This window comes from Octopus bimaculoides, chromosome 1, assembly GCF_046866305.1.
Source record: "Octopus bimaculoides isolate indiv1 chromosome 1, ASM4686630v1, whole genome shotgun sequence".
NCBI lineage: Eukaryota > Metazoa > Mollusca > Cephalopoda > Octopoda > Octopodidae > Octopus > Octopus bimaculoides.
In genome coordinates, this window is record NC_142928.1 from 107,466,692 (window position 1) to 107,492,695 (window position 26,004).

The window sequence follows — 26,004 nt, forward strand, 5'->3', positions numbered from 1 at the left end:
AAATAAATAATTTAGCAAGTCTAAATGTTTTTTCTTGGCCTTCAATTGGAAATTCAGGTTTTACGACAACAGTGGAAAGGACTACTACTATGTTCCAATTGTTATGTAATATTAGTATGTATTATAGTTTAGTTATTTGTATGTTACACGTACCATTTAGAATATGTTATCAAATATGCTTATAGATTTTACAATCTGTAATATTAAAATAGAATAAAACATGTTCTTTGAATTGATTATAAGAATATAAGCAATTTACACCGTTGTAGTTTTGAAGGTAGCCATCTTTTACTATATAATCTTATCATACTGATAATACTTCCCCTTTTTTTCCTGACAATGTTAACTTTTTACTCTTTCTTGTCAGCAATATTTTGCCAAAATTGAGATCCCACTCCTTTTTTTTCTTTCTCTTTACTTATCTTAGAGATTTGATTTATTAAAAATTTTTACTGGAATTATTTGACCTATCCCTCACCATTTGTGAAAGAGTTTTGTTGCAAAATAAAAACTTAGTTAAACTTAAAACGATCTGTTCTGATAACCTTTATTGTAATCTTTTTTTTTTCAACTCTTACTTAATCTCTCTGATGATATTCTTTAGAGCAACTTCAGAATTTCTTCACTGACATATTTTTGCTTCCATTGAAACATTAGGTAATAATTTTTTTTTTTTAAATGAAACTGGCATAAATAAAAGAATTTGTCATGTTTCTTTCAAAGCCACTCTTACTTCAGAATTTGTAAGGTGTAAGTAATGCATTTTAGAATATTAGTTTCATTTAGTTTAGTAGTCACAATATTATATTTCCCATTTGGAAAATTAGGTAACTGGTCAAGAAACTCTAGTAATGTGTTGAAATCTCTAGCTAGGTGACAGCTTATTACAGACATTCTTTAACAAATATACAGTCTCTGTGGCTAGAGTTTATTGTTTTTAGAGTTTATCATAACTTTGGGCATTTAAATTCTTAGATATCTGAATGATAAATAATTTCTTGGTTGTATCAGTTTAACTTTATTTTCATTAAAATCTTCTTGAATATCACTACCACAACATTTTCTCCTGAAACCTCAGTAACAGGGTTTTAAAGGGGATTCAAAAGAAAACCTTACTAGTACACTCACCCAAAAAACACGATATTCATAGCTAGTTTTTATCTGGAAATAGCAATGCACTTCATAAAGCACAAAAAAGAAAGAGGTTATAAAAATGTTATGTAAATTGTAATAACGAAATAACTAAGACAGCCAAGTGAAGAAATCCCCAGAGATTATATAATCTATGTTAGCGCAAAAAATTAACATTCCTCTAACACGTATCAAGTTAATATTGTTGCAAGTAGACGTGTATTATGAAAGAAGCCATGTAAAATATAAGCTACTGTTCTCAAGAAGATAATGGATTTTATTAGTGTCTTCTCATTAAATTACTCACAGAGTTAATTAGTAGTACACCTCTGAGTTTATTTCTGTTACAACCATATTTGTGGCATGGTTAAAAACAAAAAGAAACTGGCTTACATTTGTTTGTATAAGAGTATATTTGATTGATGTGATCTCCAAGTACAAAACTGATATCAACCACTAATGGCTGGAAGGCAGAATAGGAATGTATGCAATTTGAACCGAAAACAAAACAAAAACTGAAGCAGTGTACTAGATAGTATGATGCATACAGCTATAGTAATACCAGCCAGTTATTCTTCCTCTGTTATGCTGCTCAAGAATGACTTTAACATCGAGCCAAAGAATGCATCTATTTTCATCTAGCTCTGCTCTAGTTTTGTAATGGCCATCTCTATTTTAACTTGTTTACTTTTCTGTTAGGAGGATTTTCTCTTCTCTCTATATATTCATTGTAGTTTATAATTACTTTGTCAACTATTCAAAAAGTAATAACCAGTTTATTCTTCAATGTCTGAATTCCTGTAGTTTGTATTTATGAGGTGTAGTGCATTTATTATTACATTAACTGCCCCATGATGTTAGTCAATATTCACTTAAGAGGTAAGCTTTATTAGCTCAATGTAATTTTCTCTGTTACTTCACTAATTCTTAGAGTTCCAAACTTAATTTTTTTAATATTGTGTTTCGTAAGTTAATGAAAACCGACAGATACATCAGTGTATAAAATATTATGTCTATATGTATGTATATAGTCTTTAGATACATACATATCTATATCTCTCTTGGTCGTTTATATATATATATATATATATATATATATATATATATATATATACATACATTCAAAAGAAACATAATGGCTTGAATGTACACACATGCAGTTATGCACTGCCAATAAATAAAATATCTTGTCAAACCTAAATCATATTCTTACAACTTAATGCATAACTTGTCAAATACATATTAAAATTTGTATATGTAATAGATGCTGGAACCTAAACACATGGTATATTTATGACTAAAGCATGGTAGCCTCAGTGTAGTTGTATGACCTGTTAGAAATAGCAGCTAAATTCCCCTTAAATCACATCTTAGCATCCTTTGAAAAAATTCAGTTAGCTCTTACTTTTAGATCTTAAACAGCCCTTGGAGGGAGTTTTAGTCTATTGACTGCATGATCAAAGTTTTTCTACTCACTATAATACAAATGTGAAACTTTATGTACATTTAGTCTACATAATGCTCTCCTTTAGGGTACTTTATCTCGGCCATATTGTTAAGAAAAGGGATGGACCCATTGGATAATGAAGTTGATAAACAAGAACATGGTCTCAACTGGAAAGTTTTGATTAATACTTCTGGTTACCTAATTTATTACATTCCCATAACAAATATAAGCCAGCTTCCAGTTTAGAATTAGTATTTTAAATTCATTTATAACACCTGTTTATTTCCATTGAAAAATAATATTCCATGTAAAAAACTTTCTAAGTGTTTTCTTTTTTTTAATGCTCTGAATGGAAAATTTGTTTCAAAAAGAGTAACTGACAAAACTGGATTGCCCAAATAATCTTCCAGGGTCTTCTATAGCAATATATTTATTTAAAAGAATCTTTATGAATGCTATTTAAAAACTTTATGAATGTTATATTATGTTATGAATGTTATACTGGCACCACATGACTTATGACTGTTTCACTATTGGACACTAAATATGTTCAAATATTTTTGTTTTGATTCAGTTGTTATTGATACTTAGTTTTTTTGATAATTTTCCTTAATTCAAAAATTAATCTTTTTTTTTCTTTTAAAAATTATGGATGTCTCTATGGGGCCAGTTGATCTGCTAGAAATAGCAGCCAAAAGCTACCACAGATCACATTCTGCCATTAAAATAAGAAAAGACATTGGCTGATGTAGTTCTAGAAACATAATGTGATGGGACGGTCATGGCTTGAATATGTTTTATATATACTGCTGATTAGTGAGAGTTAATGAATACCAACTACCCTATCCTCTCTCTACAAATCAGTAAATTGTATTTTGTAAATAAAGACTAAACTGAAATATGCAGTTATGTCTGTGACTGTCAGGCTCCTTTCATAAAACTATGCCTAGCTTTGATAATGTTGAGAATACTTATTGGTTATTAGATGAAAACAACTTTTAAATGTTAATTGATTTTATCAGTTTCAATTGAACTTCTCAGGTTATTAATATAAGGAAATTATATTAGAGTTTAAATTTTGATTTTATTCATGGCTTTGATTTCATCTTTAATTCATTAGGATTAAATTCTCCAGCTTTTGGTTCAATAAAACTGATTTTTACTTTGTTAGTGCAAAGCCACATGCATGTAGGATAGTACCATTACTTTCTAATTGAATAGTTATCATTTGAACAAGCATCTATTTCTAATTGCGTAAAAAATACATGTCCAAATTTCTTCCATAAAAAGAACCCACACCTACTCAAAGTAAAGTGGGGGTGGAGAAAGACCACGCCAATCATGCTAGCATCAAGCAAGAAATGTAATTATTATTTTTTTTTTGTAAGTAACTATTTTTATACTTTCCATAGTGATCTGGTCAGAAAGGAAACCAGGAAGCACAAACCAGTTAAATATTTCAGTAAGGGCAAAGAACTACAATATTCCAGTTGTATATTTTAAAGAATAATTTGAAAAATATAGCTATCATAAAGATTTTTAACATAGATATAGAAATTCAGATTTATAACTTAGAAGAAATGAGCAGTTATAGTATCTCTGCCTGTCCACAACCTCTTACCAATAAATACCAAATTTCTAAAAGGAAATCAAATCTGAACAATAGATTTCATTTGACTAAAAGATGAAAGGTAAAATGGATATATATATATATATGTATGTATGTAAATAAATATGAGTGTTAGATGTTAACATACTCTACTTGATCAGGCCAGACCTGAGGCTAAACAGCAATATTTCATAATGTTCTTAAGTGTTGTAAATGAAACCAGGAATTGTCCTAAAACTTTTGGAAAACAGCATACATGAGTTCAGAGTACTTATGTATGTTGTTTTGCAAGAACCAGATGAAAATTCAGTGTTTCAGATGAGTAGAAGTATGCTGAAAGCTGTTTTGTAGCCAAAAGTGAGGGAGAAAGGAGATGAAAGAGAGGAATACCGAAGTTAGGAAGTGTGAGAGTGCAGAATCTGTGTAGGGGACCATGCACATGTTCATTGAGAGATGTGCATGAGCATGTTGTATGAGTGCATTCATGTGTGTGCTCGAGGGTGTAGTGTATGTGTGTGTACACTACTCCCCACAATATACACCTCCTCCACACCTACATGTACTCACATGCTCACACATTCTCTCCTATGCATACACACACAGAGACAAGAAAGTAAATACACACATACCCCTCCATAGCCTGCACTCTTACACTTCTCTTTTCACTAATCTCCTACTCATTTAGCTACAAAAAAAAGCACCATTCAATAAACTTGTGCTATTTCACTTCCATTCACCATGCTGTTTTTGCGTTAACTGTTTGGCCTTTCTTTCCCTTCTCTCTTTTATCCATGTCTTCTGTTCCTAAGAAGCACCACTGTCGAAAATGTTGAATCCCCCCCCCCATTTCTTTCCAATGTTTAGGTATGTACTTTGCACTTTTGTATGTTATTTTGTTGTCTTTTCCCAAAAATATTTTGCATATTCCATCACTATGCTAACACAAATCAACTGGATTACTTCTGAATTTACATTGTTATATCAACCAAGGAACAGTCATAAAGCTTATAAAAAATATACTAAAATGCACCAGCACACATACACACAGGAAAAAAAAAAAAAACCTAAAAACTCTGAAGTTAAATATATTTATACAGATTTTTAGCCTGGGCATCCATCTGTAAAAATGTTTCCTAATGGAAAAATTTGAAGTAGAAGAAACTACATTTATTGTCTCATAATAATTTCAAATAAATCTTCATTCTACATTAAAATTGTAATTTACTTTCTCAGTTGAAATTTTGAAATACCTTTATTATGTCAGCTTAACATGATATATAATATACATGCTAATAAAAACAATTTAACTATATGGCTTACATATATTAAAAGCATAGACATACTCATAAATTTTGGAAGCAAGAATAATAATAAGAACTTTTAATGTTGCTGTCATTAGGTGTTGAATGTAGAAAAGTAAGCTGTAAAATATAGAACTCAGTTATAGTGACTTCCACTTTTTAAAAAGGGTTCCTTACATATCTCATCTGATAGGATGAATGCATATACTTATTATTAATACTAATTTACATAGTTATCAATACCCATATATTATATATAATTATTATTAATACCAATCCTGAAGGCATGGCTGTATGGTTAAGAATTTTTTTTTGTAACCACTTGATTCTAGGTTTAGTCCCATTGCATGTTACCTTTTGTTTTATATATATATATATATATATATATATATATATATATATATATATATATTACATGGCAGTGAAACATGGGCTGTGACTGCTGAGGACATGCGTAAGCTCGCAAGGAATGAAGCCAGTATGTTCCGCTGGATGTGTAATGTAAATGTGCATACCCGTCAGAGTGTAAGTATCTTGAGAGAAAAGCTGAACATAAGAAGCGTCAGTAGTGGTGTGCAAGAGAGACGATTGCGCTGGTTTGGACATGTGGTGAGAATGAATGAGGATAGCTACGTGAAAAAGTGCCACTCCCTAACAGTTGAGGGAACCCATGGAAGAGGTAGGCCCAGGAAGACCTGGGCTGAGGTGGTGAGGCAAGACCTCCGAACATTGGGCCTCACCGAGGCGATGACTACTGACCGAGACCTTTGGAAATGTGCTGTGCGTGAGAAGACTCGGCAAGCCAAGTGAGATCGTTGCCAGTGCCCCTGGACTGGCTCTTGTGCGGGTGGCACATAAGATGTACCATCCTGAGCGTAACCGTTGCCAGTACCGCCTGACTGGCCTTGTAGGGTTTTCGAGCAAGATCGTTGCCAGTGCCCCTGGACTGGCTCTTGTGCGGGTGACACATAAAAGACACCATTTCGAGCGTGGCCGTTTTCGTGCGGGTGACACGTAAAAGCACCCACTACACTCTCTGAGTGGTTGGCATTAGGAAGGGCATCCAGCTGTAGAAACTCTGCCAAATTAGATTGGAGCCTGGTGTAGCCATCCGGTTTCACCAGTCCTCAGTCAAATCGTCCAACCCATGCTAGCATGGAAAGCGGACGTTAAACGATGATGATGATGATAGATATATATATATATATATATATATATATATATATATATATATATACATACATACATACATATGTAAGAGTACATGTGAAATAAATTCCTTTAAAGCTCAGAAGGTTCTCTAATAGTAGTTGATAGATTTTGTTATTTGTTGACTTAACCAGCCTTGGTCATGATATTCTGAAAGCATGAGATAGAAAAAGATTATGTTGGTGAAACATTTATGTTTTTGTCTTTTGTATATTTTTGTGCAGAATCCACTTGAAGCAATTCAACCAAATGATAGGTTCTAGTTTAAATATGATTGCAAAGTGAAATGTATTTATGATTATATTACCAGATGTGTCCTTCTTTTCCTAAGACAATAGGAACGATTTAAGGTAATTTGATTACTATTTTTTTAATAACAGGATACATACAGATTCTCCCTTTTAATTGGCACAGAGGCTCTCTTATTGACTTGCATAGAAACTCACTCATATGCTCATGTTAGTTTTCTCTTGTAGTTTGCCTGTGAGATGAAATTTTAAGTGACATATTTTTGACATTTTCTGCTGGTTTTAATTACCAATCTAATGGGAGATTTTATTTATTACTTTATTTATTTCTTATTCTTCCATTCAAAGTGATATTTCAATGTTTCCAAATCATATGGTTAAATAAAGTCAGAGTTTATCTTTGGTTTGTGAAGTGTTACTCCTGATTCAGATGCTGATCTATTGTGCATCACCTTCCCTCAGCACAAATTGATTTTGATACTAGAAATTAATTAGCCACTTGTCAACAGTATTGCTGACAGTTTGTAAACAATTTATTTTTCAACTGACTGCTTGATGTGCTACTGGCTTGACCATCTGATTTTTTTTTAATATGACATGTAAGATAATTTTATATATATGTCTCTGGTTAATAGAAAATATGAGAAGTTACATAGCCAATGCCCATATCCTTGAAGATGTGACCTTACACAAAATATTAGCTATCTAGGCACCAAAAAAAATGGCTTCTAACTTAGAACATAGATACATACATCACATGAATATAGAAAATTCACTATATTTTCAATAAATTCCTTAAAGACAAGATAATTGGCAGTTTGTCTGAGAATGCTGTGATGAAAATCCTGCTAAGACTACTGTTTGCTGAAGGGCGAAAGGAGAATTTTTCCCCCGGAGATCCTTTAGATGACAATAATGACTTCTGGAAAACTTTAGAAGCAACTTTAATGAACATTGTTTTAACACTTCTGTTACTCCTGCTCCTTTGCATATGTTACAAGTTGCTCTATCATCAAGGACAGTTTGAATGTGTTGTAAGCAGCTTTATTACCTCCAGGTAGTAGAGTGGCCACACTATCTGATGATTCAACTACCACAGCAATTTCTCATGTTTCCTTATTTCAGCCTGCAAGAGATTTATTAGAAAGGCTTTTCTTGTTCCTCCAGGTATATCAAGAAAAAATATTCCATCTTCTTTGATGTGAATATGTTAATTGGGTCATACTGAAGGCTCTTTTTTTTTTCTTTATCATCAAATAGTTTTGGGTCTAAACCCCAGTAGGTGGTTGGTTCTCTTGAGACCAGTCGCTTTGAGACTAGCCATATTTATGCAAGTCTTCTTCATCAATAACAATGAGAAACATGTTAAAGATGGCTTTACTGAAACTTATGTCAACCTCAGAATTATGTTGCTGTACTTGGTACCTATACTCTTCAGATTGGTCTTAAATTTTAGCTGGTAATCTACATGTTTTTAATAGAACTGCAAAGAAGCATTGCAAATTTAAAGGTGTTTATGTTGTTGCTTACCACTGATCACTTTGTACCAGGCCTCATATAGTTCACTGCATGTAGCACGAACATGACATGAACTTCTACTGTTCAAACAAAGATGGTAAAATGATTTTGGTCTTCTGACTTTATGTAAGAGCATCCTTAAGTAGAAACATTCTTATTAACTGTGATAGACTGTATAGATTTCTTCACAAAGTGTGATCAAATTTGCCTGCAACTTCCAACTGGAGCACTTTTGTGAGTCTGTTGTGCATTGGAGTTAGAAATAGTGCATTGCAGCTGTAACATAATACTGACTTGTATGCACAAAATACATGCAACCCCCCCCCCCCCCCACTCACACAGGTATATAAGAATTAATATAAACTTATCTGAATTATTTTTTTCATGTAATTTTATAGTTACTGACCTAACTGATAATTTTGTTTTATTTTTAATATTGCTCGTGTTCATTTTTGTCCTTTTTTTTTCCAATTTTAGTTTTGTTGATATTTTACCCCCAAAAAGTTCTTTGCCCACTCTCTTTTATTGAATTTATACAAATTACTTTATTTCTTAAATCTCTTTTGAAATGGTATTGGTTTCAATTTGATTTGATTTTACACCAATGTCAAAACCAAAGCGCAGTTTGTCAGTCATTGTAGTAATTAAGTTAATAGAGCACATTTACTTTTCAACTATAACATTGATCATCACCTGATCTCTCTCTCTTTCTCTCTCTCTCTCTCTCACACACGGAGTGAGAGAGGGAGAGAGTGTCGAAACAATAATGAAATTTCTCAGCTACAATTAATTTCAATGTATGATGCTCAACAATAATGATTATTGGTAAATTTGTTTAGAATTTTATATACGAATTATTTAGAAGCAAAAAGAAAAAGTCATGGAACAACATGAAACTAGGAAATATGTTGGGAATGTTAAATCTATTCTTTTATGAATACCATTTGTGATAATGAAATTCCAGTTACCATTTTTTGTTTTGAGAACATAGTTATAACTGGTGGCAAATGTCCTAAATTTCTGCTGCTGTGTTTAATTTCAGAATTCCAGGCTCAGTATACTGTACTGTTAATGGTAATTTAATAAGAATATGCAGTGTAGTTTTGTGTTCATATGTTTTTGATTTATTTTAAATAATATCAATTTAGACATTTATCAATTTTATGGGTTTACGTGTTTATCAAGAAAGTAGACTTCTTGTAGAAGTGCTGTTAATTTGTAATGTTGAAGCAATAATTTTCAACCACCACCTCACTCCACCCATGTAAGCAGACACTCTTATCTGCTCATTTTCATGTCACATGCAGACTGAGTTAATTGTGTTTGTCTTAAATTTACACATTTGTGATGCATATGGACAAATATTGTAACTTTGCTCGAAGCTTAGTGTGATACTTAATTTTGAAATCCACTGAAGACAGTGAAACAGGTTGTGCTGAATGCTATAATTATGTAAACCTGATCATAAAATAAATGCCATATACTTAAATGAAACTGCTGCAGCAGGCTGAGTCAATGGTGTAGTGGTTTGTTAGCTGAAAGGTTGTATCTCATCTTCAGTTGTTGATTTACTATGAACATGATTAAGACACTTTTAAGTAGCATGGTTCATTTATTGATAAAAAATAGTATACCATGCAGTAGTTGATGTATCAAGTGACAGTGGGGAAGAGATACTAGGTAGATTTCCTAGTCAGAAAAGCAGAATCCATTGTAATTGGAAAAAAGCAGTGATATAGAAGTGTCTCTGTTAGGAATTTCCTCACCCACAACCTACAACCAACCATGTTGCCTTCTAAGAGTTTTTGTTTAGCAGCAGCATTATATCAGATACCTATACAGTCCTAAATAGACCATTTCCAATGGTTAGGTTTAACCCTTTAGCATTCAGATTACTTTGTCAAACATAATTCTTGCTTATTCACAATGACAATGTAGAGTAAGTGTAAAAGGCTAGATCTAGCCAGTTTGAACATAAAATAGATATAATATTTGGGTTAGATATGGCTAGTTTAGCCCTTTAGCATTGAAACTGGCCATATCCGGCCCAAATGTTCTACCTGTTTTATGTTGAAACTGGCCAGATCCAGCATCTCACACCCACTCTACAATGTCATTCTAAAAATGGACAGTCATATCATCAAAATCTCTAAGCTACATGATGCAAAATTTATAAAAAACCTTGTAGATATGTACACATTATATTTGACAGAGTAATCTGAATATTGAAGTGTTAAATTCTAAAGGTGTTAAAGTGTTTTATGAAACTGAAACAAGCAACTCAGTCTTTGGGATGCAGTTTGATCATGTTTTATATATCACTTTACATAAGACATCACTAAATATTGTATGGTCAAGTCATTTATAGTAATTTACATGATTTTACATGGATGTTATGTGTAGGAAGGTTGTAGTGTAGGAGTTTTTCATCAGCTTTGAAATGATAAAATTGTGGATGATAAGGTGTTAGTTTTCACTTTGTAGTAGCTTTCTTGCAAATTGTATATGCTGATCATGTGTTTCTAGATTGGAAACACATGATCAGCATGTAGAAAGAGAAATGGAAGAATTTTTTTGAGGATTGGAGTGATCTTTGGAGCCCACTGCTTGAGAGTAATAAAAGGGACAGTATTTGGACTAAATTGGGATGATCATCAAAGTTTTCACTTTTTCTAGAAGGAATTACCTGAACAAAAAAGTGAGTTCTCAGTTATATACACACACACACACATATATATATATATATATATATATATATATATATATATATATATATATATCATCATCATCATCATCATTGTTTAACGTCTGCTTTCCATGCTAGCATGGGTTGGACGATTTGACTGAGGACTGGTGAAACCAGATGGCTACACCAGGCTCCAATCTGATTTGACAGAGTTTCTACAGCTGGATGCCCTTCCTAACGCCAGCCACTCAGAGAGTGTAGTGGGTGCTTTTACGTGTCACCCGCACGAAGGCCAGCCAGGCGGCACTGGCAACGGCCACGCTCAAAATGGTGCATATATATATAATTTTTTTTTTTGGCAGCTCTATTCATTTTTGTTCACTGTCAGTTGGGCATGTATTATACAGTAAATCTTTTCATTTCAGTTCTCTATTTGAGAGACGAGGAATTATGTACATTATTTACATTTGATGGGTATTTGTCCTCATGTTGTTTGTCATTTTGTTTGTTGTTTTAGCTGATGTACTCTACAGCCTTCATCTGGTGTTCTGGGGGTATTTCAAACCTGGGTTCTCATTTCTAAGGTATTTCTCCGAAGTTATTGTTATTATTATTATTATTATTATTATTTAATTCACTGCCTGGAATCGAACTTGGAATCTTGGAGTTAGTAGCTCACGCTCTTAACCACTAGGCCTGTGGGCAATTATGGAGTGAATTTTAGGGCTTATAAATCTAATATTTTCCTGTCCTTCCTTAATACCGGTTCCCCTATGCTACTCATATCTGCACTAGGTCTGCTTAGGAGGTTATTATGTACTAGCATATATGCTGCCTCTTTTAGTTTCCGTATTTTCCAGTGGTGTTCTCTGTCTATTATTTTAACTTCATCCTACAGCTGTTATAGGTTATGCAAAGGCGAAACATGTCGCCCCCTCAAAATAAGGGTAGAGGAACATCAAAAAGCTGTGACACGAGGAGATATTGATAAATCGGGTATAACTGATCATGTATGGAAAAACGGCAACCACTTCCGCCTGTAGGATGAAATTAAAATACTAGACAGAGAACACGTCTGGAAAATACGGAAACTAAAAGAGGCAGCACATATCCTAGGACATAATAACCTCCTAAGCAGACCTAGTGCAGATATGAGTAGCATTGCCTACTGGCATTTGGCATAGTGGTTAAGAGCGTGGGCTACTAACCCCAAGATTCTGAGTTCGATTCTAGGCAGTGACCTGAATAATTATAATAATGATAATAATAATGTTAGAAAAATACCTTAGAAATGAGAACCCATGTTTGAAATTCCCCCAGGACACTTAATGAAGGCTGGAGAGTACATCAGCTGAAACATTTTGTTAACAAAACAAGATGAGGACAAATATCTGTCAAATGTAAATAATAGGCATTTATTGTTATTGCAAAGCACTTCATATATTTGAAATGTAACCCTTTAAAATTCACTCTGGCCATATTTGGCTCAAATATTCTACCTGTTTTATACTCAAACTAGCCAGATGTAGCTTCTCACACATATCCTACACTGCTATTCTAGAAATAAAAGAATCACATCAGTAAAATCTCAATGGTGTGAGATAATGCATGATTAAGTTCAAAATAATCAGAGTAATCTGAATGCTAAAGAGTTAATCCTACAATATATTCATGTTTCTAATGAGACTTGTAGTGGATACTAATCACATTTTATTTTTTTTTATTTCAATAATTAATTTCTGCACAATTCACCTCAGTTTCATTTTTAATATGTTTTAGTTGTTTATGTGTTTTTTTTCCTTGAAAAGTGCTTAATGTTTAGAAATCAGGAAATCACATTAAGGAAATTAATATAGATGTTGGCCTCCTTGTTAGAATATCTACTTATCTACTCAAATTCTGTTACTGGCAGTTAGCTTTTGAATGTAAATACTTCACTCTGTTTTCTTTAGAATATTTACCTAAAAACTGTTGACACAGGCATGGCTGTGTGGTAAGAAGCTCGCTTCCCAACTACATGGTTCCAGGTTCAGTTCCACTGTGTGGTACCTTGGGCAAGTACTATAGGCTCAAGCCAATCTAAGCCTTGTGAATAGGTTTGGTAGACAGAAACTGAAAGAAGCCTATCATATATATATATATGTGTGTGTGTGTGCGCGTGTCTTTGTGTTTGTCCCCCATCACAATTTGACGACTGGTGTCAGTGTGTTTACATCTCTGTAACTTAGTGATTTTGCAAAAGAGACTGACAGAATAAATACTAGGCTTAAAAAAGTAAGTCCTGGCGTCAGCTTGTGCGGCTAAAGACCCTTCAAGGTGGTTGGTTCTCCAGCATGGCTGAAGTCAAATGACTGAAACAAGTAAAAGAAACAAATAAATCATTTATAATGATACTTAGCTAGGTTTTATGCTGCATGAATATTCCGAATACAAAACATATTGCTAATAAACTGAATAGTCATATTTCAGAAAAACACTCTCAAGTTTGACTTAGAAACTATTTTTAACTCACTCTAATACAAAACTAAGCAAATTTATTTGTAGCAATCCCTATACCATATAGGGCATATTCACTGAAAGAAACCAGAGAACCTAAACATCTAAAATACATATGCCCAGTGGGTATATGACTTTTTTGGAGATACAATTACTCAATTTATTGATGTCAGTATGTAAATGCCTAAATTTACCATCTTTCAAAACCTGTATCCTGTTTCCCAAGATGTTTTTATAATTAAACTTGGTATTCATTGTTCCATCATATAGTCTATGCAACTGTTTTTTAGGTCCTCTTCATTTGTATTTTTTTAAAAAAATATGCTGGCTATTTAAACTTGTCCCTTGACATCTATTTTTAATGTAAAAATTAAAGCTGTTCTGTGTCTTGATCTCCCTAACCGTATAATAATCTGTTCTTTAAAAAAAATATTCAAAAGTAAAGCATAACTGACATTGTAAATGTCACACTAGCTGTCAAAAATCAGTTGATTTTATTACTAATTTGTCACCTCATTTATATTTATAACTATAAAGTACTAGAGTTAAAATTGCTGGTGTTCTAGTGTGAATGTAAAAAAATTTTGTGAACTCTAACAATTATGTTAATCATACAGTTATTTATATTTAACATGAAGTTAGAAAATAATTTTTCTTCCATTTTTCACCCCCTCATTCTGTCTCTAAGTTTTTTGAACACTTTAATATTTCTGTTTACTATGCCTTTTTCATCTTGTTGCTGTTTCCAAACTTTTGTTTGGGCAGGAAACTTTTTTTGCTATGCTGGTCTGAGAAAAACTACTGTAGGTATATGCACTGCTGTGGAGTTGAAAAAGTTGCTTTGCAACCTTGTGGTGCAATCCCACTGTGTGGTATTTTGGATAAGTGTGCCTCTATTGTAAGAAAGAAAATAATGGGTGGGATTTGATTGAAAGGAACTGTATGATTGAAGGGAGCTGTTTGAAAGCCCATTTTGCACGCATGTGTGTGTGTGTGTAACTGTTGCTGTTCCAACAGGTATAAATCAGTGATTCAATAGCAGTCTGAAATAAGGATTGAGTCAATATGATCAAGTAAAATTCTTGAAGGCAATGCTCCAGTATAGTCAGCCCAGTGACTGAAACAAATAAAAGAATTTAAAAAAAAATTCAAACTGGGGAGAGAAAAATATGAATATAAAGTTTGGATTAGTAACAATGTTGGAGTTTGGGATTTAATCCATTTCTATGAAAATGGAAGACCTTAATTTACAATTAGTGAACATGTGAAAGGGTAAAGCTGTGAAAATGTGGAAGGCTATAAGCAAACTTACACAAACACACACATACATGCACAAGTACATACACAGTATGGGTGCACACACACTCTCCCCCCTCGCTCTCTTTCCATTTACCAAATCCACTCGTAAGGCTTTCATCAGCCTGGAGCTGTTGCAGAAGACACCTGCCGAAAGTGTCATGCAGTGGGACTGAACCTGGAACCATGCGGTTAGAAAGTGAACTTCTTAACCATACAGCCATATCTGCATTGCTTATGTAGAAAACATTTTCTTTTTTGTGTGTTAACTAGCAAAGGTACCCAATGTTGTTTAGATATTGTAGCTATTGCATGCCAAAAATCTCAGGATGGGAATTTCAGCAAAATTGTCTTGAGCATTTGCTTCATTGTATAGCTTTAGGATAAACAATATTCTTGGCTTTGCTCTTTGGTGTTATGATGAAAAGATAATTAGGTTCCTAAATCTTCACCAACATATATATAGTTGACCATGTGAAAAGATAGGATCTGCTGAATTCATTCCATCAACTTTTGATCACTGTCCTTAATATTTATTGGTATTCATGGCAAAGCTGAGTTTGATAACCTTTAACATTCAAATAGCAAATCTGTTGGCTTCAATGGGATTATGGGAATGAAACAACTGTCACTAGCAAATTTTCATGATATAATTGTTACTTCTAGAACATAGGGGACATCATATTTTTGATGGTAAGATTTTCCTGTAATTTCATAACTGTATACAACTACAAACCACTACAAGCATTGCTGCATCTTAGCTGAGTCTGTTTCATTGCTGCCAATGAATTAAACCTACTGATGAGGTTTCTGGAATAGTGTTCAAAGGCTACTCATTAGATGGTACTAATGTCCCTCAACTTTAGAAGGATCACAAGTCTGTCATGTTCCTCACAGCTCTGAATAAGGTCACTTGTATTTATTAAAGTAGCTGTTGAAATGTCATGTTTCTGATGTATCATTGAGTAGATTCTTGCACTGTACTGCTCATGCCACAGCAGTTTGAATGTCTTCAGCAATTAAATAGGCCTGTGAAACATCTCCACTTTCTTGAAATCATTGTGCTTTCTTTCATCTGGTTTCTCTAAAGAGGACCATCTGTATGATATCTTCAACATTTTGGGAGTTGAAACCCAACACAGTCTTTCCTGTCGCAGCAATGTGTGAATGTGTGTTCTGTTTATATTCAAACTGGCCAGATCCAACATCTCACATTTACTCTACAATGGCACTCTAAAAATAAACAGTCACATTATCAAAATTTCAAAGCAACAAGATACTCTTTTACTCTTTTACTTGTTTCAGTCATTTGACTGTGGCCATGCTAGAGCACCGCCTTTAGTCAAGCAAATCGACCCCAGTACTTATTCTTTGTAAGCCTAGTACTTATTCTATTGGTCTCTTTAGCTGAACCACTAAGTTACGGGGATGTAAACACACCAGCATTGGTTGTCAATCAATGTTGGGGGGGGGGGACAGACACACACACACACACACACACACACACACACACACACACACACACACACACATACATACATATATATATATATACGACAAGCTTCTTTCAGTTTCCGTCTACCAAATCCACTCACAAGACTTTGGTCGTCCTGAGGCTATAGCGGTTTTCTGCTAGACATTTGATAATATTTTCACATTTGATTCCCAATTCTAATGACTCTTATGATATTTTATATCTAATTATTTCTTTGTATAATAGTGCACACTTGCTAAGTAAATATTGCTTTCATCATTTTATCACAGTTGTAATCTCTCTTTTTTAAACAAACCTCACTGTAGTCCAACAACAGAGGGAGAAGCCATTTGTCAAGTTTTACCTTCCCCTCAAAGCAACATAGAAGTTTCATTTCAGCAGCCCATCTGTAAGCTTTGCAGCGTGCGCGTGTGAGAGAGAACATTGCAAACAATGAATGAAATAAACATGAAATGAAAAAATCATATAAATAAAAGGGCATTACTACAGATGTATATGCCCCTGACTTTGTTGCCTCATAATATCCAGAAAAATGGATATTTTTCAACAAGATTTTCTACATATGCCGCTTAGATATTGTTGTTTCAGAGTATATAGGGATTTATGGGAAAGAATTTCACACAATCTGACATTTTCTCCTCATAACTTTCATAAAAATGGTTTTCTTTTAATGAAAGTTTATACAAATCCCTTTTAAATGGCATAGATTATGATTATTAAGAAATTTGTGGGGAAAATTTTGGTGGGGATTTCCCCCATCTTTTTTAAACCACAGCCTTCGAAATGATGGGGGTAGGTTGAGGGGTCATCTTTACACGTGAGAGTGAAAGTGGAGGGTGGTTTGGGTTGTGCTAGAAACAACAGCGAAACCTCCCTTGAATTGTTCACCTTTTCCTCTGAAAATATTTACTTTTTTAATTTTTTTTTATTAAAAAGGCTCCTCCTATGGTTTTTAAGTTAAAAAAGAAAATGGCCAGAATCGGTCCAGATAGTTATCATTGCAAGGCTTATAGTATTCCAAACAGCCATAACAACAAAATCACTTCTAAAGTTTTTTTTTACAAAACAAATTTCCATTCAGTAAATAGGGTTTTTACATTCCGTATACATTAATAGAATAAACTGTAGGTTTTCTAAATAGTGAATTAAAACTTGAAATGAAAATATTGAAACAGAAAGTGAGAGATTTGCAAATGAAAATGGAATACACCGCAGTGAATGCAACAACTATTTAAATTTGTGAGAAATTGGAGTTTAAAATCCAATAAAGTTCAGAAATCGAAATTATATGAAATTTCTTGGAACATGAATTAAAAAAAAAAAAATTTCTAAATGGTCAAGCCTTTAATCATTGCTTTCTTTTAGTACTCTAAGTAACTGTTATATACCTAATTAATAAGCAGCTTTCTGCATTATAATATAGATGTAAATTAATCTTTTCAGATTTTATCCTGGAATAAATTCCAACTAATTGGTTAATGAAATTTGCTTCCAGGTAAGTTATTAATTTCCTTTTAATTCATCCCCATTTTTTTTCAGAGTTTGTTTTCTCCTTTTTTTTTAATGTTAAATAATTAAGATGCTAACCTCAATCCACAACCATTTCATAAGGTTGGCTTGATTGATTTTAGACAGACTTTCTTGATTGTAAAGTTAGGGAAAATTACAAGAACTGTGACTATGCTGCTATACTGTATCAGATGACATCTTGTGTTTGATGTAACTACTGTCATCTGTAATATTGCTGTAAAAGTAGTAGTTTAGTGCTGTAGTCATTCTTTATTGTGATCAATTAAGATAGTTGTTGCTATGCAAATACATTTTGTTTCAATTCAGTGAATTGATGTACTTGTGAAAGCAAACCATAAAAGTGTACTTTAATAAGGGAATGTCTGCTGTCAGAGAAGCAAGTATTTACATTGTAACATGAGAATTACAGACATAGTTTAGCCTAGTACACAAATGCTACCTCACTTGGGAATAATTAGTGGTAGTTATGTTGAACAGAATTATATCAACTTTTCATATATAAAGACTGAAGTAGTTGATGGATAGAGAGGGGAAGAAAAAGAAAGAACATATTAAAATGATAATGTGGCCTATATAAAAAAGCTGTAGTCTTTAAAGAATTGATTTTCAAACTTTACTAATTCAGAGTTGAGATTTTTTAATGTAATTCTAGTAGTGTTCAACTTTAGTAGTGCTAGGTTAGCAGGTCTCTCCACTTCTCTTTCTCCTGTTAGCTTATGTGGTTAACCCCTTTTTCCATGTTGTTTTATTGATTGATTTCTACATGAACAGTGGATGTTACATTAGATTTCTTTAAAAAGAAAACCATCTCCAGCCTATAAAGAATTTGCTATTCAGTACTGGAGCTAATGACTTAAGAAACAAATAGATTATATTTTTGTGAAGTTGTTTAAATAAGCTAAAACTTATTTTCCAATGTGTAAATGAAGTACTAAGTAGAACTGAGAGAATGCATTAAGCCTCCCATTGAATACAAAATCCTGGCTAATATTGTGTTGGCATTGAATCCTCCTATCAGCTTCTCTTTGGCAGCAATGATATTTAAGAAAAAAAGGAAAAGAAAGAAGAAAAAAAGTTATTCATTCAGGTATTTTATAGTGATTTCATCTTTTTAGTGATGTACTATATAAGGTTCAAAGCAAAATTTAACTCTGTGCTAATTCCTATTACTCTTCCAAGAAGAACAGAAAATGTTGCCCATCATCTTCTGCAGATGAACAATTGTGAAAAATTTAAGCTTTAGATCTGAAATGTTAATAATTTAGAGTTTCAATACAAGATAAAAGTTTATTATACTACTCATATTAGTATGAATTCATATCACAATAAAAGTAAGCTAATGGATTTCTATTCATTTTACAACTGGCAATAATGAATGATAAGTTTTGTAACTGAAATAGTAACTTATTATTCTTCCTCTTCATATAGAATTTTTTGTAGCATTTGCCTCGTTTGAATCATTCTTAGACACAAGATTTTTATAACTCCAGGCAGTGTTTCTGAGTGATCGTTCTATCTATATTATGTCACTGAGTAATGAAAGCTATTTCTATTGTTAAAATCATATAGAAAATAAGTCACAGCAAGTGTTTTCAATTGCTCATGACTATTTTATTATTGATCTATACTGTATACAGAAGCACAGAAAGGTAACTTTAAGATAGGCTAAACTAGTTAGGTTTCATTTATTCAGTGCTTTTCTCTCTTTTTTTCCCTTTTAAATAGATTTTAAAACATTGCTTCTTTCTTGGGGGTAAAATATATCTATATTTTTATCATCCATTTATTTATTTAAGTTTAAACTTTTTATTTCCTTATGTAAAGGCATTTATCATTTATAGAACACTTTATAACTTATTTCCTCTGGAATTGTGTCTGTAAAGGAGAAACATACACTCACTATTCTTTTGTTTTCCATTCTTCTGTTCCTTGTTTTCTCTTTCAGTCTTTCTCACTATAACTGCGATAATAATATTCGAAGTAGGTTATCTTTAGATCTGTTGAAATTCAGAGATGCCTTCCTTTAATTTTGTACATTTTCGTAAATTTGGTTATATTCCAATTTATCTTGTTTAGTAGTCTTGTGTGCTGTCCTCATAATTACTGATTTCTATATTCAGGCAGCTACTTTGGGAAATGGGTTTCTTAATACTTTGGAATCTGGTCTATGAGTATATCCATCACTTTAGAAACCTATTACCAATAATTTATAAAGAAGTACTAACATTTATACATAACTGCTTAAAAAGTTTATCTTTCATCTACCTTTTTGCCAACATTTTATGATTTAAATAATCGATAAAAGGAGTTCATAAATGAACTCCTTTTATTGATCATTTAAATCTTTCTATTTTAAATTCTTAATCTATACTGAGTAGAATTTACATAAGACTTTTATTGATATTTTAGTTTATTTCTTTTATACTGTGTTGTGATTTGTTTAGTAGTTTTTTAAATTATTTTATTTTTTACCATTGTGGAATGATATAGGCTCCAGGCAAGTGAAGTCAACAACACTGTTTTGATTCCTAGTTACAGATTCACTTTTCTTACCTGACAAATATCCTTCAGAATAGAACAGTCACATGAGCTCATTTTCCTTCCACCTCTAAAAAGTAGTATCCTTGTGTGTATACAAAAAATAAAAGCATCTTTTCCTGTTATGTTGAAATCATATCTGAACTGTTAATCTTTTGGTTGAGTTTCTTAAGTACTACTATCTCCTACAGAAGATAAATACTTATCCCACAGCTAGTTTCTCTGATAAACTCTGTGCAACTTCAATTCATCTTCCCTCATTCTTAAAATTTGTTATTATATTATTATACACTACTTTATTTTTTATCTTTTCAGTCATTAGACTGTGGTCATGCTGAGGCACTGCTTTGAAATTTTTTTAGTCAAATGAATTGACCCTAGTACCTTTTTCCTTTTTTTTTTAAAAAAGTCTGCTACTTATTCTATCAATCTCTTTTGCCAAACCACTAGGTTACAGTGACGTAAATGCATCAAGATCACTTGTCAAGCAGTGATGTAGGACAAACACAAATACAAAGCCACACACACATACATCACAAAAGACAATTATAGTCTGGCCAACTCCTGTCAAACCATCCAACCCATGCCAGCATGGAAAATGGGCATTAAATGATAAATTATATATACACAGTAGGCTTCTTTCAGTTTCCATCTATCAAATTCACTCAAGGCTTTCGTTGACTTGAAGCTATTGTAGAAGACACTTGCCCAAGGAGCCACGCAGTGGGATTGAACCTGGAACCATGTGGTTGGGAAGCAAGATTCTTACCACACAACCAAACCTGCGCCTTTGTTGAAAAAATAAATAAACTAATGACTTCTGTTTAATTATCTTCATTTTTCATGACTTGATATGTTTTTTTTTTTAACACATAGTTTACAAATTTTTTTGTTTCATTTATTTTTGGGTGTGTTAAACACCCAGTATATTTTAATATCCTCATATATTGTTATAGTTTTATTGAATTAAGCAGGGGTGAACTTTTAATAACTGTTACAAACCATTGTCATGCCTATCTTCCTTGTTATCATCATCTTCATTCAAGTCTCTTCATTGTACACAGGCTCTATTTTGTGACACTTAGTTCTCATTTGAAAAGTGCAGTGTTATCGGTATGGTTGAAAATTTATCTACATTGTAGCTATAGTTAATGTAATGTCTCTTACATGTGTCATATGTAGCAAGTCCAGAGTTTCTCTTGACACTTTCTACTCTTGGTAGCATAACTCTTGATCATTTAAAGTTATAAGGTTACTAAGAAGAAGTTAAGAATCTTTTGCAAATCACTGATGGAAAATAATAATGTTTGGATATTACTCGTACTTTCTTTATAATTTTCTTGAACTCCTTCTCCTTTTTCCCCTGTAAGCCATTCTGTTACATAAATGTCAAAATTAGTATTGATAAATAGCTATTTTCCAACTAAGTTTTACTACAATAAGCTGTTTGATTTAGTCATAAAATACATAAATGTATTATAATCAATCAATATATAGTTGTCCACATTATTTAACTATTAGTTTTCATATAGATGGCATCTCTCTGTTATTTATTCTCTAAACAATTTTGCTTCAACAGGAATTGTGAAGTCTACACTTCACTGGTGTGGATATATTAAGGACGAAACATGTCGAAATAATTAAAATATTAGTCATTGGTTAATATGCTGCCCACACTATATAATTATATTTCTCTTCAAGCTTTGAATGTCTGCTGCATTAAATATGCTAACACCATTTTAATCAAGTAAACTGGGACAAGTTGTCTTTCTTGCCTAAGGAGACATCATAGTAGGGAACCAGTGAGGGAGATATTGTGTGGTTATGTGACCTGTTTGGTGTAGCATCAAAAACTCCCTCTACCATCTTAAATGAGGACACCTTATATAATGTAGTCTTACATACCCCTAAAAAGATTGGACGGTCATGGCTGGAATGCATTTCATTCTATGTTTGCTCAATTAGTGTTAACCAAGGTCTACACAACAGCAAGCATAATGCAATGAGCCAGCAAGGTAGCCTTGATATTAGTCAATGAAAGAGCTATTGCATGGCAGCTCATCTTGTTAGAATTAGCAGGCAAATTCCCCTAAAATCACACCTGACTGGTTTAGAAAAGGAAGGACACATTGGGCAATTTAGTCAGAGGTGCACTATGCCTGAATGTAATACATGTTAGTCCAGTGCTGGTGGATTTAAACAACAAAAACTGCAACCACAGAATACACATACATATATGTGATGTGTAGGCATAGTTGTGTTATGAAGTTTGCCTTGCAACCATATAGTTTCAGGTGACTACATGGTACTTTGGACATGTCTTCTATTCTGTCCCTAGGGTGACCAATACTTTGAGTGAATATTGTAGATGGAAGTTGTGTGGAAGTCTATCATTATGTGTGTGGGTATACATCTTTGTGCTTGTTCTTCTACTGCTTGACAAATGATGTCAGTTTGCTTACTTTCTGGTCAATAAATAATGATGTCAGTTTATTCAAGATGGTGTTCCAGCATGGCCAAAGTTCAATGACTGAAACAAGTAAAAGAAAATGAGAATATATACACATTCATATTTAAAAACTCTCAGCCATTGTACCTATTTGGATGGCTTTCAGTTAGCTGTTATTTTCCTGTAATTTAGAATTTTAATATAAAGGTATTTCAACTTCAGTCAAAAATCTAAATCAGTAACTTTTAATGTAACCTTGGGCCAAAAAAAAAAAAAAAAAAAAAACTTTGACTTCATTTGTAAATCTCAAACAATACCAAAGGACAAAATGAAGTTTTACTTCGAAATTTATATTGAATGAACTCTTTCCCCACACTCTCCTAACAGAGTTGTTCCAGTCAATTAGGCTTTCTCTTGACTGTTAATTATTGGATCCTCATAAACATTAAACAGTTTTGATGAGGCCTTTGAGTATGAAAAAAAAGCAAAGTATTATGGCAACATCTGACAACTTTCATAATTAAAGGAGAAAGTTTAAGGCAGTGAGCTGACAGAAATATTAGCACACTGGGCACAATGCTTAGTGGTATTTTGTCTGTCTTTACGTTTTGAGTTCAAATTCTGCCGAGGTTGACTTTGCCTTTCATCCTTTCAGGGTTGATAAATTAAGTACCAGTTGCATACTGGAGTCAATCTAATCGATTGTCCCCCTCCCCAAAAAATTTTGGGCCTTGTACCTAGAGTAGAAAAAAAAAAAAAAAAAAAATTAAAGTAGACAGTATTGTTTTAGTCTTTTTGTTTTAACATAAATCTGTAAATTATTACCTTTTTAATTATTCCTTTTGACTTACACTTATAGACATATAATCTGTTTTGATTTCTGTTTCTGTCTTTGTGTTGTTATTAGGGTGATAGAAAGTGGCAAGTTCACAGAGTTGTTAGCATGCTGGGCAAAATGCTTAGCAGCATTTTGTCCTTCTATATGTTCTGAGTTCAAAGTCCGCCGAGGGTTGATGTTGCCTTTCATCCTTTCGGGGTCAATGAAATAAGTACCAATGGAACACTGGGGTTGATGTAATCAATTTAACCCCTCCCCTGAACTTGCTGTCTATGTGCCAAAATTTGAAATCATTATTAGGGTGATAGATGACAGAATTCCTATAGCATCAACGAAAATGCTTTATGGTATTTGCTCGAGCTCTTTATGTTCTGGGTTTAGATATCACTGAGGTCATCTTTGCTTTTCATCCTTTTGGTGTTGGTAAAACATAATAGTACCAGTCAAATACTGGGCTCAGTGATATTGGTTAACTCTTCCCCTTAAAATTTCTGACCTCAATTAGGAGCCACTATCATTATAATAATTATTGTGATGTAAAGGCTCATGATTCAGTGGTTAGAGCATCAGGCTCACAATCATGAGGTAGTGAGTTCGATTCTCAGACCAAGCTGTGTGTTGTGTTCTTGAGCAAGATACTTCATTTCACATTGCTCCAGTTCACTCATCTGTAGAAATGAGTTGCGATGTAAATGGTACCAAGCTGTATTGGCCTTTGTCTTTCTCTTGAATAACATCAGTTGTGTGGAGAGGGAATGCTGGCATGCATGGGTGACTGCTAATCTTCCATGAACTTCCTCTCCCATACTTGGTACCTTGGAAGGGAACTTTCTAGGTGCAATCCCATGGTCATTCATGACTGAAAGGAGTCTTTACCCTTTAATTATTGTGATGGATTGGCAGAATTGTTTGAGTTTTGAAAAATTACCTTACAGTATTGTTTTATCTTTTTATGATCTTAATTGAAATTCTGCTAAAGTCATCTTTGTCATTCATCCCTCTGTGGTTGATTAAATAAAGTGCCTTCCATAGTGCTGGGGTCAGTATAATTGACTGTTCCTTTCCCGCTAAATTTCTGGTCTTGTGCCTCTGTTGGAAACAATACATAGTTGGTAAAATTATTATAATGTCTCGTAACATTTCTATTGAGTTTTTTTTACTTTCTGAGTTCAAATGCTACTGAGATCAACTTTGCTTTTCATCCTCTTCCCCCAAAGGTCAATAAAAGAAAGTACTAATCAAACATTGGAGTTTTTTGTTCCACCAGAGTTTGCAGAACATCCTCTTTGAGCTCTACAGATCTTCCAGGATGAGGCTCATCTTCTAGGCTGTAGTTTCCAGCTTGGAATTTCTGGAACCACTATTGACACTGGCTTACGCCTATTGTCCAATCCCCATATACTGCATTAATGTTCCTTGCACTTTCCGTTGCATTGTTGCCTTTATTGAACTCATAAAGCAAAATATGCTGAATATGCTCCTTTGTCACTTCCATTATAGCTTTGAAAAAATAACTGTTCAAATCGAACTGCACTCTTCAAAACTTGCACTAAGAATAAGGGCATGGTAAAATTACTACCTGCTTTTATAGCAAGTTGATGCAGATAGTTTATCCCATCCGCCTCTGTTCATGCAGTAGCAAAAAACCGTATTATTTATGGGTTGACCCAGTATGTTCACCCCAAGGGCAACCATTATGTGACCATCCTGTTCTTATTTTCAGGCATAAGATGCACTGGACTATATTAGTCATTGTGTCTTTTGAAGACACTTGTGCATGACTTGAGAATGATTTTGCTTCTATTTTGAACTCATTAAATGACCAGGTTGAAACTTTCATGTCCCACCCCACATAGAACTGCATTTGTTCTACTTAGTTTAGTTTCTTCCTTAGAGTGCCTTGAAATTCATTGCCATGTACCTTTGAATTCTGATTTGAAATTTCTTTCATAGAGGTGATGACAAGTGATTGAGTCCTTTGGTGATTTACTCTGCCAAGTGAAACCATAGTCGTGGATGGTGCCAGTGACATGTAAAAGGCACCCACTTCATTCTTGGAGTGGTTGCATCAGGAAGTATATCAAGCTCTAGAATCCAATCCAAATCAGACTGGAACTGGTACAGTTCTTTGGCTCATCAGTTCCAATCAAACCGTCTAACTCTTACCAGCATGGAAAACAGATGCTAAATGATGATGCTGTTAATGATAATAC

At 33.3% G+C, this 26,004-nt stretch overlaps 1 protein-coding gene across 37 annotated transcripts in view; it reads left to right on the forward strand.

Annotated features, from left to right (window-relative positions):
* LOC106872289 (polypeptide N-acetylgalactosaminyltransferase 1) overlaps positions 1-26,004 on the forward strand; it is a 524,361-nt gene that overhangs the window by 108,542 nt on the left and 389,815 nt on the right. For 28 of the 37 annotated variants that reach the window (XM_014919225.3, XM_014919227.3, XM_089355781.1 and 25 more), the window contains exon 2: positions 17,880-17,931. The exons of 5 other annotated variants lie outside the window; for them this stretch is intronic. The gene's annotated coding sequence lies outside the window, so the exon portion shown is untranslated. Of the gene's footprint in view, positions 1-17,859; positions 17,932-26,004 lie in introns of all 37 variants that reach the window. 4 more of the 37 variants (XM_089355787.1, XM_052969034.2, XM_089355747.1 and 1 more) reach the window with 1 other exon arrangement.